Consider the following 17,233-nt stretch of genomic DNA (forward strand, 5'->3'; position numbering starts at 1 on the left):
CAGCGATGTGGGGGGGACCTCAGTTTAGGGGTACATAGGTAGTTTATGGGTGTTAGTGTACTTTAGAGCACAGTAGTTAAGAGCTTTATAAACCGGCGTTAGCCCAAAAAGCTCTTAACTCCTGTTAGGATAGGCAAATGGCGTAGGGGGATCTGCGGTATGGAAAAGTCGTGGCTGCAAAGTGAGCGTTAGACCCTTTAATGACTGACTCCAAATACCAGCGGGCGGTAAAAACCAGCGTTAGGAGCCTCTAACGCTGGTTTTGACGGCTACCGCCAAATTCTAATTCTAGGCCTGTGTGAACTCACAAAAAGAGATAGGAAAGCCACAGGCATTTCAAGGGTGAAGTTACAATGATTTTCCAAAACCTTCAAAGAAGCAAAAGATAATCCACGAAATCTAATGTGTACAATTAAATATTTCAAATTAAGTTTATAAATGTTATAGCCATGTTGTGATGTGTTTAAGTGATTTATTTGTTTAAAAATGTAAAAGTTATAATTTTAGAAATATTTTATAACTTTTTATTAAACCATAAAACGCTTATGTTTATTAACAAGTGAACTAAGCATATGCAAAAAACTTCAACATTTAAAAAGGCAGCGCAAACAACCAAAATGTTCTGATGTGCTTGGTGTTCAAGGCTGTTGAGTTTAGAATGGCAGTAAACCTCTGTGAAAAATCAGATGGATTGGAATACCGCTAATGATGTCATCATGCGCACAACAGGCCAGCGGAGCCCTATTTTGTGACATGGGGTCTACTTTTTGTGAATATAAGCCTGCGCGTACAACTGATATTTGCTTAATGCTGATAATGTTTTACCATTTTTAATTGAGGTCACAGTTAGTGAATAAGTTTGTATATAGGGACATGCAGAATATGTTAGGAGTAGGAGCCAGACTTTTTTTTTTAAGCCATGGCATCCTGGCTCCTGCACTTTGCCGAGCTGAGTTGCAAAAAGGACAGATCGCCTGTTAGTATTCAAATACTTAAAAGACCAGTAGATTTGCATAAATAACAAACACATGATAAAAGACAATGCATTAGCACTTAGTCTAAACATTAAATAAGGAGTAGATTTTTTTTATAACAAATTTATGTTTCCTCCACTCCTGTATCATGTGTCAGCAATCAGCCAATCACAAACATATATATGTATATTCTGTGAATTCTTGCACATGCTCAGTAGGAGCTGGTGACTCAGAGACTATAAATATAACCAGACTGTGCACATTTTTGTTATTGGCAGTAAATTGGAAAGTTGTTTAAAATGGCTGCTCTATCTGAATCATTAAAGTTTAATTTTGACCTTAGTGTCCCTTTAACTAAATGTGAATTTGAAAAACTAGCATATGGCAGATGTAAGAACAGGTAAATGTCTCCAAAAGGAAGCACCGTTAATTGTAATGAACTGTTACCCGCTGTGAGTGCATAATGTACTTATGAGTGAATGAAGAAATGGTAAGCTCCTTGGTGATATAATGATATGCATAGAGCCTGCAGTCTACAGACCGTCAAGTACAACACAAAGATGCAAATTGAACCGTGTGGCTATATTTAACCATCAGAAAATGCTGGACCCAGGTGGTTTCAAGTATTCTGGAAAAGCAATAAAGTTAAGTGTCCACTTTGATATGAAGTGTGTATCTTGCAGTCTATACCAAACATCCATTTATCAGTTAACAGATTGAAACATTCTACTCTACTATAAATATATAAAAAGCCAGTCCGTCATGCTGTAGCCGTATCTCATTCTCTTATACTACACCTTATTATGTTAAAGTGTATAGGGCTGGCCTGGAACGTATTTTGTTTCAGTATATAAATCTCTATATTATATAAACAAATCCACGAGAATTGTAAGATAGTTCTACAAATATATAAAATGTATATATTTCAGTCTTAAAGTTACACTCACTATTTAGGCCAGATTACAAGACATGCTAAATACATTTTTTGCTTGCTTGCAATCACCGCTGGAAGTGAACTTTTAATGCAGGGGGGGGGGGGGGAGGGTTGGGTTATCGCGAATATTACAAGTAAATTATTTGCACACTACAAAACCACAAGCACGCTAACTGCAGGACTTTGGATATCATGCCTGCGTTAACTTTTTCTCCCCAAAGACTTTAATGGAGAGCGCTTTTAAGAAAAATCAAATAAATAATAATAATAAAATAAAAAAATAACACTTGTCGCTTGCGTGATAACCCGACACTGCATAAGACCTACAGCGCTAAACCCAAAGTGAGCTATTCATATTTTTCATTCCAATGTTCTTCACATAGAAGAAAATGTTCTTATATTTATATATATATATATATATATATTACGGGTAAAGTCAGATATCTGGGTAATTCTAGGAATACCCCGGTAAAACGGACATTACCAAAGTGGCTGTGGGTAAAGCCTGATGTAATGTAATTCCCCCATCTACACTATTTTTTTTGCCTCTGTCTGGGGGATTGCGGGGGGCACATCAACGATCCTCTGGCAGAAATCCTCTTGCTGATCCTGTTGGGAATGAAGCTTTGCCCCCCTTGAACCGCCCAGGCGGAGGCAAAAAAGATAGTGAAGATGGGGGAATTACAGTGCATTATATATATAGCTGATGCAGTCTGAGGGGATTTATGATCTTACATCAGGCTTTACCCACAGCCGCTTGGGTAATTTCCGTTTTACACTGGTTATCCTAGGATTACAAAATATCTGACTTTACCCATAACATATATATATATATAACTAAATCAAACACACATACACATATATATATATATATATAAAAAATACGAGTTGTAATTGAAAATTGCGGTACTACTAAATGTTTGGTTCCTGCCACTTAAATCTCGTATCCAGACTGGAGAAGTTACAGTAAAGTTCATTTTCCTCTAAAAGGTATACAGTCCATAGTGTTATGTATGTGGCTATATATGTGTACCTGCATTTTTTTATATACTGTTCCTTTGTTTTTTACTCCTATTTTTATTTTTTTGCTGGGTTTTGGGGATTGTTTGGAGAGATTACATGTCTATACCTCATTACACAATGCTGCAATAAAGAAGATAAAAGAGGAGGGAAGAAGAGGAAGACCCTCCTTAATTTACAAATTAATATGTTGCATGTGCTGAGGAACTTATTGAGGACTGTTTTTCTGTATCCTTGTTGATTCAGTATCTTCAGTCCACCTGCAGAAAACATTGAACACAAGCAAACAGCATAACTAATAAAAATCCCATGTAAAGTGTAAGGATGATGATTGCATAATGATGAAAATCCCATGGTCCTTGAAGAGAATCTTGCGCCAATGCGATTTTCATGGCAAAATATAATGTCTGCCTTTTGGACTGCTTGGAACACAAGATTTCACAAGGAGAACCTGGTTGTCACGTTTAAGCTCCGGGAATAAGCATTATCCAGTTCCTGTCACTGGTGAATGCTTAGAACAGCATAGTAAACAGGCCCTAGAGGCTCGGCCACTGATCAAATTAAGTCACAAAATACAGAAAATATACTTTATTATGAAGCTTTATTTTCATGATAGAAAATATAGAACTTTATCATGTGACAAAAACCACAGAGCAGTAGTTGGGATTCAGTAAGATTGTGTATTTACATTACAAGGCAAGCCTGAAGCGCTACATTTTATATTGCTGTGGTCACTGAGGGACACATTTATAAAGCATGAGATGTACCTCAAATTTGGGGTGAAGCTTAAAATCTCTGAAGCAACTAACATAAAATAAAGTCATTTGGAGGACTCAAAGACATAAAGGGCACTCGGCACTGCACCTTAGCATGTGGGAGACTTGACATTACATTAAAGAGTTAGTTACTTTCTGGCACTGATCACATGAGTTGATTTTGAAGCAATAATCCTCTGACCTTAGACGCAGGATATTCCTGGGTGTCTTTGCCCTCTGATCACAGACACAATACACTTCTGAAAGCGCAAAACTATCTGACACCACTGCTGAGAGGTATTGACCCACTGACCTCTGACACAGGGTTTTGTTAAAGGGACAGTCAACACCAGAATTGTTGTTGTTTTAAAAGATGTATAATCCCTTAATTCCCCATTCCCCAGTTTTGCATAACCAACACAGTTATAAAAATACAAATTTTACTTCTGTAATTACCTTGTATCTAAGCCTCTGCAGACTGCCCCCTTATTTCAGTTCTTTTGACAGACTTACATTTTAGCCAATCAGTGCTCACTCCTCTGTAAATTCACGTGCATGAGCTCAATGTTATCTATATGAAACACATGAACTAATGCCCTCAAGTGGTGAAAAACTGTCAAAATAAATTTAGATTAGAGGCGGTCTTCAAGCTCTAAGAAATTAGCATATGAACCTCCTAGGCTTAGCTTTCAATTAAAAATACCAAGAAAACAAAGCAAAATTGGTAATAAACGAAAATTGTTTAAAATGACATGTCATATTTGAGTCATGAAAGTTTTTGTTAGACTTGACTGTCCCTTTAAGAGTAATTTATCCTTGGATCGCTATAGGCACACGACGTTGCTGAGCGTTGTTTTTCCACCAAAGAAACCCCAAACAATTTTGCAATCTTTCTGTGATTTCTGTAGTGTTCCTGTTTTCTGAAGATTACCCAATCAATCAGTGAAGATGAATCAGAGTCTGCATGGCTTAAATGTCAAGTATGTTTTTTTATTATAAAGGTAAAAACAACAAGAACAAGCAATGAATCTTTAAGACTGGCCTTTTTATTGCAAGAGCAAAGCATAAACTCTAAATGGCTACTCTCAGGCACTTCTAGACCTATTCATCATGGTGTGACCTTCAGCTTACCTACTGTTTGGGTAGGAAGTGAATTTTGGGTGACCTCTAATAACCGCAAACCTTTTGCTGGACCAAATGTTAATGTTTTTGTTTTCATTACAGTGAGTTAAAGACTAGCTTCATTAAGTAAAAAATAATCATTTATTGCTTTGTTTAAAGAATTTCATGAGATGTAATTAAACAAATATCTGTCCAATTTACTTATAGTATTATATTCACATTGTTCTCTTGCTATTCCTTGGTAAATAACATACCTAGGTAGCCTCAGGAGTGTGCAGATGTTTTGTGCCCTATATAGCAGATGTGTTTGCAACAATATTTTTAACAATGATACACACATAGTGCTCAAGACATGCACGCTCCTGAGGCTACCTAGGTATGCTCTTCAACAAAGAAAATCAAGAGATTGAAGGGACATGAAACCATTTTTTTTTTCCATCATCCAGAGCATATAATTTTAAACAACTTTCCAATTTACTTCTATTACCTAATTTGCTTTGTTCTTTGTGTATCCTTTGTTGAAACGTATACCTAGTAGGCATAGGAGGCAGGAGCTAGCTGCTGATTGGTGGTTGCACATATATAAGCCTCTTTTCATTGGCATACCAATGCGTTCAGCTAGCTCTCAGTAGTACATTGCTGCTCCTTCAATAAATGATGCCAAGTAATAGACTATATAATTTTAAATTACTTTCTAAATTACTTCTATAGGAGTCAAGAAAGAAACATTTTGGGTAAATTGGAAAGTTGTTTTTCATCCCAGTCTTGGTTTGAATGTCCCTTTATAGTAGCACCACTTAATGTTTTCCATATATCAGACACATTAAACAATGAATACAATGAGCAATGTTCTGGCTATATTGTATAAGTAATTCTGGTGTCTTATCTCAAACAACAATGCTTCTATTTGATTGGAATGCCATAGAAAGGAAGCCAAAATCATTTGAGCTTAATACAACATTTCTGCATGGCAATCTTAAATGAACTGGGGTTGAAGATAAAAATAGCCAAAATGAGTTTACAGGGGATAAAAAAAATTGAATTAGAAAACGGCAATAATAATGTGAATAATTATGAGAAAAGTGGTAAAATGGAATTACACAAAGAAAGTCTTGCAGTTTGCAGAGGTTAAACACATATACCTAGATCTAATAAAATCTATATGTGAATCTAACACCTCGTCACAACATTGCAACTCAAATATTGCGGCGCTTATAAAGAATTGTACCCACCCTACATCCATCAGCTTGTTGTGAGAGCGGCTCTATAATAATTTGTGGAACATCATCTATCTTGTAACCATTCTCGGTACATAGGGCCACATGTATTAAACGCAGAGCGGACAAGGTTCTCAACTTGAGAACTTGTACGCACAGCTCCGAGGCGTACACAAGTGTGTAATGCCATCCCCTTCCCTCGTGTGAGAGAAGGACCTGCCAGTCACCCTGAGTGAGCGGATTCGGGGTCATTTCTCTCTGAGGTGGTGGAGATTGTAAGAAACAGCGGATCTGCCCTGCAAAGACTTCAAGTCAGCTTACGCTTTTTAGTACATGGAGCCCATAGAATGAGTGAAGGATACTGACATCACAAAAAGCCTTCAAAAGCTTACAGAACAAACTAAATAAATGAAAAAAACAAACTGCCTCCATAAAACAGCCCTAGCGAACATATGAACAAAAGAAAACTTAAACGTTAAAGAGAAATAAAAAAATAGATAAAATAAGACATCAGCTTTGAGTAAGACCATGAGCCAAAATACTTCACAGGGGCAACAGAGTCTAGTGCTAGAAAATATAGGTGAAGCGATGGCCAATTCATTTTGAACATGATCTTACCTTTGTGCCTTGGCAACCTCACAAGCATGTGTGAATTTCACCACCATACTCTTCAGGGCCGTTTCATTAGGCCGAGAAATACGTTGCAATATCCACTTAATAAATATGCACAGTTTTATCTACTGAGAAATGTCTGTATATTGTCCTAGAACTGTGCCCTCACCATTTTGGGGATTATTTTACTATTAGAATACCATGTGAAACAGAAGGATTGCTTTGTGACTGGCACCTGGGTACTGAGAACACAAGCCTGCTCAAGCAGCCACAGAAATTCTGCACTCTTATTGACCAAGGTGCCCGATTTATGGCTTCAAATTGTAAAAAAATACATTTTTCTTCTTTTGTTTATCTTGTAATATTGTACGATGAGTTTTATGAAAATGTCAAAATCATAAAATGATGTTATCACTATCAGTTGGTATTAGTGTCACTAGAATCTCTGTCCAGGCTCCTTTAACATGTAATCAGAGTATCAAGAGCGTTTCTATGGGAGTGAACTTGCAGTCCACCCCAATTCTTTAGGCTGTATAAACAGAAGCAACAAAATAGCATAAACCCATCAAAGTTTCTTCCAACATAAACCCACCCATGGACCATCTAACCACACCCTAACTACCAGTAACACCCACAAATCACCAAAATACACCCATAAAAACTGTGGCCATGCCCTACCAGCCCTTACTGGTTGCTGGAACTGCCACTGGACGGTATTATTACCTACAGAAAACCTAATGAGCTGGGTAACAACACTCACTATAGAAAAATTATCTTGTCATTTTAACAGTAGCTCCTTTTTCCCCAAGCGCATCAATTCCAATGATTACATAATGGTTGCATTAGGTAAAGCACCCAGGTAAGCCATTTAACACAGTCATACAAGCAGGGCCGCCACTAGAAATTTCGGGGCCGCTGACTTAACCATTGATCAGGCCCCCCCTCCTTTGACATGTGCAATTTTTGACCAAGTGACTAAAACGTATATATGCACTTTATTCTTAAGTGTCTATTTAAACTTGGAAATGTTGTAAAGGTAGTAACATACAAACACACAGACACACTCATACACTGAAACACACACACACTCACACATAAGGATTCACATATAGACACTCTAGCAGACACGCAAAGAAACACACACACACACAGACACACTCATACACTGAAACACACACACAGACACACTCATGCACTGAAACACACAAACACACTCACACATAAGGATTCACATATAGACACTCTAGCAGACACGCAAATAAACACAAAAACACACTCAGACACAAAAACTCAGCACTTGTTTACATTGACCTGACAAGTAATGAGGTAAACTACAGTTTTGTAAAAAAAAAAGAGATTTAGAAAACAAAATATGGAGTTCTTATTATCTTTTTGTCAAGGAAGATGCCAACTAAATGATGACAACAGATTGCAGTGGCTGAAAGGAAGGGCCCTGAACTGCCTAAACAATAATTTAAAGGTTAAATGGTGGATTGGTGACTTCCGGAAAGGTCTTGTTAGTCTCAAAGTCTGTAGAAAGATGTGAATAATTAGTAGTAAGGTCAAAATGTCCTAAAAAGAAACAGACAATGGACACACACACAAACTAAAACTTGCACATACACCCAAGGAAACACCGACAGAGACAGCCTCAGAAAACACACAAAGACATACACACACACAGAGACAGCCACAGAAAACACACAAAGACATACACACACAGAGAGACAAGTTCAACCACATAAAACACAGAAAGACATGCATGCACACACCCTCACTGAGACATCCACAGAAAACACACAAAGACACACACACACAGAGAGACAAGTTCAACCACATAAAACACAGAAAGACATGCATGCACACACCCTCACTGAGACATCCACAGAAAACACAGGCATACACACCCACCCTCACAGAAGCATCCAGAGAAAATACACAAAGACAAACATACACACACCCTCACAGAGAAACCCATAGAAAATGCTCAAAGACATATGCACACACCCTCAGACATCTATAGAAAATGCACAAAGACATACCCACCCTAACAGAGAGACCCACAGAAAAAAAAAACACACACACTCATAGAGACACAAACCAAAGCACAATGACATAAACACAGACACCCACAGAAACACTCACAGGAGGAAACATTTATGCACCTTGCATCCCCTAAATCAACATTGTGTGACATGCATGATAACAAAAATTGCAGAAATTAAGAGATCAGTTTTGAAAGAATCATATGTGTAAATGTGCAAACAAAAATAATTTTGTGAATTCAAAATTGTACATTGATGATCTGGGTAGATGGCTAGATGAAGAAAAGTACTTTAAAAAGGTTGACATATGTTTGTCTGTTTTTTCCCCATTTTACCCAACCAAGAGCACCACTTCAAATATAGTGTACAAATGTTCCCATCTGTCAGCTGTACTTATGGATTTTGAAAATTCTGTACTCTATATGGTCTTGGTGGAACCATAAGCTGTGGTACTCATACCATTAGATCTGGTTAAATGCAGAATTTTGGCTCGTTGGTATATATTTCATAATTAAGTCAGCTGTAGTGTAAACTGAACAGTTTTAAGTTAACCTGTCTCATTTCAAACATTGAGCAATCTTAGTCTGAGAGTATAACATGTTATGCAGATGTAAAAATCTTAGATAAAATGCCTCCTTGCATCTGGAAAGTCCTTGCATAAAGGGGCAGTAAACTGGAATGTAATATATATATATATATATATATAAGTAATCCAGTCAAATGCACTCTCAGGTCTTTTGAATAGGTTCTTTAATGGAACGTTTTCGGGGTTCACAACCCCCGAAAACGTTCCATTAAAGAACCTATTCAAAAGACCTGAGAGTGCATTTGACTGGATTACTTATATTGCTTATTTTTGCACCCAGGCGGTTGACACTTGGTGGGCTGAGCTGGAAATTGTTTGAATATATATATATATATATATATATATATATATATATATATATAAAAAATGCATATCTGCCAAAAGGGCACCTACCATTTGTGTATTGAGGAGGAAACATTTCTGCATGGTTCTAAATATAGAATTTCTACAGCATTGTCAAATAATCATAAATACGCTGCTGTTAAAAAAATGTGTTTTTATGGACCCCTGGCCCCACCATACAACTACTACCACACTGAAGTTACAATCCGAAATTGCACAAAGAAATAAGAAAAACATTTGCTCAGTAAGTCCTACCTCCTCTGCAAATGAAAGTGATCTGCTGTCTTACTCAGGCACACACTGTGCATAGTGGTTTAGTGCACACTCAGAAATCTTCTCAAATGCTAATACTTTACTACTTGTAATAACATTTCCCATGCTCAATTAGCACTCTGCTGTAGTACCCACTGGTGGCTACCAACATTTAAAAAACATTTTTTTTTTAGTTCTTGCCTCATGGGGCCCCCTGGCCCATTGGGCCCCTGACAGGAGTCACCCCTGTCACCCCCTGATGGCGGCCCTGCATACAAGTGACTTTCAACTGATCACGTCTGTAGAATTAGACACATTGAAAAAAAAAACATGCAAAAATAAATAATAAATGAACTGGAAACTGGTGAGGTCTCGCAATACAAACTATCTGAAGGATTTTAGCTGTGTGAAGAGAAAAGAAAACATACAAATATTGTTTCTCATGGGGGTCCATTTATCATTGTGCAGATGGACGGACATGATCCGCTATAGCGAACCATGACCGGCGCACATCGATAAATTCCGACAGCATACGCTGTCGGCATTTATCATTGCACCAGCAGTTCTTGTGAACTGCTGGTGCAATACCGCCCCCTGCAGATTCGCTAGCAGGGGGTGTCGGAGCTTGATAAATACAGCGATATTGGAGCTTGATAAATAGACTGGAATAGTAAACACTAAAATTGTTATTGTTTAAAAAGATAGATAACACCCTTACTACCCATTCCCCAGCTTTGCACAACCAACATTGTTATAGTAATATACTTCATAACATTCAAACATCTAAATTTCTGCCTGTTTCTAAGCCTCTACAGACAGTCTCTTATCACATGCTTATTCGCTTTCCACAAAAAGAGACTGCTAGTTCATGTGGGCCACATAGATAACATTATGCTCACGTCCGTGGGTTCTGCACAACACAGCTAAAAACATAAATTATGCTTGCCGGATAATTTTATTTCCATCGTGGGGAGGAGAGTCCTCAGCTTCATTCATTACTTTTGGGAATAAAGAACCTGGTCCCCAGGAGGAGGCAAAGACACCCCAGCCAAAGGCTTAAATACCTCCCCCACTCCCCTCATCCCCCAGTCATTCTGCCGAGGGAACAAGGAATAGGAGAAATATCAGGGTATAAATGGTGCCAGAAGATAAATAAAATGTAGGTCCGCCCACCAGAGTAATGGGTGGGAGGGGTGGACTCTCCTAACCACGATGGAAATAAAATTATCAAGTAAGCATAATTTATGTTTTCCACCTAAAGGGAAGGAGAGTCCACGGCTTCATTCATTACTTTTGGGAAACATATACCCAAGCTTTAGAGGACACTGAATGAAACCGGGAGGGTAAAAAGGCCGACCCTAATCTGAGGGCACCACAGCCTGTAAAACCTTTCTCCCAAAAGCAGCTCCTGCAGAAGCAAAAACGTCAAATTTGTAAAACTTTGTAAAAGTGTGTAAGGAGGACCAGGTAGCCGAATTACAAATCTGCTCCATAGAGGCCTAATTTTTGAAGGCCCAAGACGAAGCCACAGCTCTAGTTAAATGAGCCGTGATCGTCTGAAAAGGCTTATGTCCCACTGTCTCATAGGCCAAGCGAATCAAGCTCCTCAAACAAAAAGACAAAGAAGTAGAAGAGGCCTTCTGCCCCTTGCGCTTCCCTGAATACACCACAAAAAGAGATGTAGACTGTCTGAAATACTTTGTAGCCTGAAGATAAAACTTCAAAGCATGAATCCAAATTATGAAGTAACCTCTCCTTAGAAGAAGGGTTAGGACACAAAAAAGGAACAATTATTTCCTGATTTATGTTACGGTTAGATACCACCTTGGGAAGAAACCCCAACCTGGGGGGAAGAACAACCTTATCCGCATGAAAAACCAGGTAAGGAGGCTCAAATTGCAAGGCAGCGAGCTTAGATACTCTGTGCGCCGATGCAATAGCCAACATGAAGAGAACCTTCCAGGACAGGATCTTAATGTCAATGGAATGCATAGGCTCAAACGGAACCATCTGCAATACCTTAAGGACCAAGTTTAAGCTCCATGGGGGAGCAAACTGCCTAAAGACAGGCCTGATTCTGGACAGAGCCTGAACAAAAGATTGATGTCAGGAAGCTCAGTGAGTCTCTTGTGCAACAAGACTGATAATGCCGAAATGTGTCCCTTTAAGGAACTAGCGGCAAGACCCTTCTCCAAACCCTCCTGAGAAAGGATAGAATCCTGGATACCTTCACCTTGTGCCAAGGATATCCATGCATCTAACACCAGGACAAGCAAGTCCTCCACACCTTATGGTAGATGCGACAAGTGACTGGCTTCCTTGCCTGAACTAGAGTGTCAATCACACTTTCAGAAAAACCTCTCTTGACTAAGACTAAGGCCTCTATTTATCAAGGTCTGTCGGACCTGATCCGACAGTGCGGATCTTGTCCGACAGACCTCGCTGAATACGGCGAGCAATACGCTCGCCGTATTCAGCATTGCACCAGCTGGTGCAACGCCGTCCCCTGCAGACTCACGGCCAATAGGCCGCCAGCAGGGGGTGTCAATCAACCCGATCGTACTCGATCGGGTTGATTTCCGGCGATGTCTGTCCACCTGCTCAGAGCAGGCGGACAGGTTATGGAGCAGCGGTCTTTGTGACCGCTGCTTCATAACTGCTGTTTCTGGCGAGCCTGCAGGCTCGCCAGAAACACGGGGCATCAAGCTCCATTTGGAGCTTGATAAATATGCCCCTAATCGTTCAATCTCCATGCAGACAGTCTCAGAGAAACGAGATCCCTGCGACAGGGTAACCACCATGGCGGAGAGGATGACATCCCTACCAGATCCGGAAACCACGCCCTCCACGGCCACGAGGGAGCAATCAGGATGGCCGAAGGTCACTCCTGTTTGATGCGTGCCACTACAAGAGGTAGAAGTGGTAACGGTGGAAAAATATAAGCTAGGCTGAATCCCCAAGGCATCACTAAGGCATCTATCAGCTCTGCTTGGGGATCCCTCGATCTCGACCCTTATTGGGGTAGCTTGCAATTTAGCATGGACGCCATGAGATCTATCTCCGGCTTTCCTCATCTGAGACAAATCTCTGCAAACACTTCAGGGTGAAGGGACAATTCCCCCGGATGAAAGGATTGTCTGCTGAGTAAGTCCACTTCTCAGTTGTCCACACCTGGAATGTGGATCGCTGAAAGCGAGCAGCTGTGGGACTCCGCCCACTCCAAAATCCGAGACACCTCCCTCATTGCTAGGGAGCTCCTCATACCCCCTTGATGGTTGATGTAAGCCACTGAGGTAATGTTGTCGGTCTGGAATCTGATGAAGCTGAACGACCCCAGAGGAGGCCACACCCTCAGAGCATTGTAAATTGCTCGAAGTTCCAGAATATTGATCAGAAGGAGAGACTCCTCCCGGGTCCATTTTCCTTGGGCCATCCTGGCACACCAAACAGTTCCCCATCCTGCGAGACTCGCGTCCATGGTCACAATCTCCCAGGACGGTCTTGTCATGGTCCTATCTCTCACATTCCACCTTAAAATATATTTTGCCATATCAAGCCTATACCACCTTAACATTGTCTCCTCCTGCCTATAAAGCCTGCAATGTCTAATTACTCTTTGCTGGTTTATTGAAGTGATTTACTCACATCTCCAGCTTGTATCCTGGTGAAAGAAAGTACTCGGCTGCATTTAAACTACTTCACTTGCACACCTTGGCAAAAGCGCTGCTTGTTGTCTTTCTACCCGGTTCCCTCTGACGTCACTGCAAGCCGTTCACTCGTTACACGCTGCTCAGGCCTGGCAGCGTTCCAACTTTACAGCGTGCACAGACTTCCAGCTGCTCTGACACAGCCTACCGGATCTCAAGCACTCACAGTGCCTTCAGCTTGCAACAAGTATAGCGACATATGAGGTTATCAGGTTCCGTATAAGCTTTTACTTGTAGTGTTCTAAGTCTGCTCCTCTCACTACTTCCACATTTAAGCTTGTCATAATATCGAACTTACCTCTATGTGTTACACTGTATAACTTTGGATAATATCTGCCAGCAAGCTACTAGCATTACCATTACTAAACGGTTATATTAACTCCTCACCTGCAGTGTGCCATATTATCATGCTATGAGTACTAATCAGGGTATTTTCCTTAACTAGTTGCCTCTCCTGTCTTGAAACATATTTATCCTTTGTTCTGCCTATTAAAGTATTCCTGTATTCATTACTCTCTGATATTGGAAAATTATTGAGGCAATATAATTACAGATTAGGACTATATGCTTCCTTACTAGCAAGTATATTTCCCAGTTTGTTACACTAACATATTACCACAGTTTTACTTCTAAAGTTCTAAAGATAAGTAAATAACTGTCACATAAACAAGTGATTTCTTACAGGTCTCAAGAAGGATGTCCCCATGGACAGATGCTCTGGACAGATCCACCAAGAAAGGGATTCCCTGGATATCAGCTGAGATAGATCTGAATGGTCACCGTTCCACTGTCTCAACATGCACAATTGAAGAGGTCTGAGATGGAACCTGGTGAAAGGGAGGACATCTATGCTGGAGACCATGAGCCTGATCATCTCCATACACTGAGCCACTGAAGGGCTTGAGGAGGACTAAAGGGCAAGACAGGTGGACGCAAGCTTCCTACGTCGTTGATCTGTGAGAAATATTTTCATGGACATAGAGTCTATTATCGTGCCCAGGAACTCCACACTGTTGATAGGAACCAGGGAACTCTTTCCTGAGTTGATCTTCCAACTGTGAGATTGGAGCAAAAATAGAAGAGCCCTGGAATGATCCTCTGTGAGGCTGAAAGACGGCGCCTGGACTAGGATGTCGTCCAAATAATGTGCTACAGCAATGTCCCTTTATCTGGCCACTGCAAGCAGGGCCGCCATCAGGGGGTGACAGTGGTGACTCCTCTCAGGGGCCCAATGGTTCTTGCCTCATGGGGCCTCATGCCCAATGAGGCAAGAACTAAAAAAAAAAAAAAATTTTTTTACATTTTGGCAGCCACCAGTGGGTACTACGGCAGAGTGCTAATTGAGCATGGGAAATGTTATTACAAGGAGTAAAGTATTAGCATTTGAGAGGATTTCTGAATGTGTACTAAACCCCTATGCACAGTGTGAGACAGACTTGGCACTTAAGTTTGTTCAGCGTGTGCCTGAGTCAGACTGCAGATAACTTTCATTTGCAGAGGAGGTAGGACTTACTTAGCAAATGTTTTTTATTTCTTTGTGCAATTTCGGATTGTAACTTCAGTGTGGTAGTAGTTGTATGGTGGGGCCAGGGGTCCATAAAAACATTTTTTTTTAGCAGCAGTGTATTTATGATTATTTGACAATGCTGTAGAAATTCTATATTTAGAACCATGCAGAAATGTTTCCTCCTCAATACACAAATGGTAGGTGCCCTTGTGGCAGATATGCATTTTTTTATTTATATATATATATATATATATATATATATATATAAAACTTAAAACTGTTCAGTTTACTCTACAGCTGACTTAATTTTGAAATACATACCAACAAGCCTAAATCCTGCATTTAACCAGATCAAATGGTATGAGTACCACAGCTTATGGTTCCACCAAGACCATATAGAGTACAGCATTTTCAAAATCCATAAGTACAGCTGACAGATGGGAACATTTGTACACTATATTTGAAGTGGTGCTCTTGGTTGGGGAAAAAACAAACATATGTCAACCTTTTAAAAGTAATTTTCTTCATCTAGCCATCTACCCAGATCATTAATGTACAATTTTGAATTCACAGAATTATTTTTGTTTACACATTTACAAATATGATTCTTTAAAAAGTGATCTCTTAATTTCTGCAATTTTTTTTATCATGCATGTCACACACTGTTGATTTAGGGGATGCAAGGTGCATAAATGTTTCCTCCTGTGAGTGTTTCTGTGGGTGTCTGTGTATGTCTTTGTGCTTTAGTTTGTGTCTCTATGAGTGTGTATGTATTTTTTTCTGTGGGTCTCTCTGTGAGGGTGGGTGTGTATGTCTTTGAGCTTTTTCTATGGGTGTCTGTATGTTTGCCTTTGTGTATTTTCCCTGGATGCCTCTGTGAGGGTGGGTGTGTATGTCTGTGTTTTCTGTGGATGTCTCTGTGAGGGTGTGTGTGTATGTATGTATGTCTGTGTTTTCTGTGGATGTCTCTGTGAGGGTGTGTGTTTTCTGTGGGTGTCTCTGTGAGGGTGTGTGTATGTCTTTGTGTGTTTTCTGTGGATGTCTCAGTGAGGGTGTGTGTTTTCTGTGGGTGTCTCTGAGGGTGTGTGTGTCTGTGTGTTTTCTGTGGATGTCTCAGTGAGGGTGTGTGTATGCATGTCTTTCTGTGTTTTATGTGGTTGTCTCTCTGTGTGTGTATGTCTTTGTGTGTTTTCTGTGGGTGTCTCTGTGTGTGTGTGTTTGTATGTCTTTGTGTGTTTTCTGAGGCTGTCTCTGTCGGTGTTTCCTTGGGTGTATGTGCAAGTTTGAGTTTGTGTGTGCAAGTTTGAGTTTGTGTGTGTGTGTCCATTGTCTGTTCCTTTTAGGACATTTTGACCTTACTACTGATTATTCACATCTTTCTACAGATTTTGAGACTAATGAGACCTTTATGGAAGTCACCAATCCACCATTTAACCTTTAAATTATTGTTTAGGCAGTTCAAGGTCCTTACTTTCAGCCACTGCATGCTGTTGTCATCATTTAGTTGGCATCTTCCTTTACAAAAAAAACATTTTGTTTTCTAAATCTTCTTTTTTTACAAAACTGTAGTCGACCTCATTACTTGTCAGGTCAATGTAATCAAGTGCTGAGTGTCTGTGTGGGTGTCTGTGTCTGAGTGTGTTTGTGTGTTTCTTTGCGTGTCTGCTAGAGTGTCTACATGTGAATCCTTATGTGTGAGTGTTTGTTTCAGTGTATGAGTATGTCTGTGTGTTTGTATGTTACTGCCTTTACAACATTTCCAAGTTTAAATAGACACTTAAAAATAAAGTGCATATACGTTTTAGTCACTTGGTCAAAAATTGCACATGTCAAGGGGGGGGGGGCCGGATCAATGGTTAAGTCAGGGGCCCCAACATTTCTAGTGGCGGTCCTGACTGCAAGTAGCGACCCCAGAACCTTTGTGAAGACTCTGGGGGCCGTCGCCAGACCGAAGGGAAGGGCCACAAACTTGAAGTGTTGGTCCAGAAATGCAGATCTTAGAAACTTGAAGTGGTCCCTGTGAATTGGAACATGAAGTTAAGCATCCTTCAAGTCTATTGTCGTCATGAACTGCCCCTCTTGAAATTGAAAAAGGGGCAGAATAGATCTGATCGTTTCTATTTTGAACGCTGGAACAGCCAGAAACTTGTTTAAACACTT

The 17,233-nt window shown here is 40.0% G+C and overlaps 1 protein-coding gene across 1 annotated transcript in view; it reads right to left on the reverse strand.

Moving 5' to 3' along the window:
• NRXN3 (neurexin 3) overlaps positions 1-17,233 on the reverse strand; it is a 1,194,892-nt gene that overhangs the window by 829,993 nt on the left and 347,666 nt on the right. The gene's annotated exons all lie outside the window — the stretch shown is intronic.

This window comes from Bombina bombina, chromosome 1 (genome assembly GCF_027579735.1).
Source record: "Bombina bombina isolate aBomBom1 chromosome 1, aBomBom1.pri, whole genome shotgun sequence".
Lineage (NCBI taxonomy): Eukaryota > Metazoa > Chordata > Amphibia > Anura > Bombinatoridae > Bombina > Bombina bombina.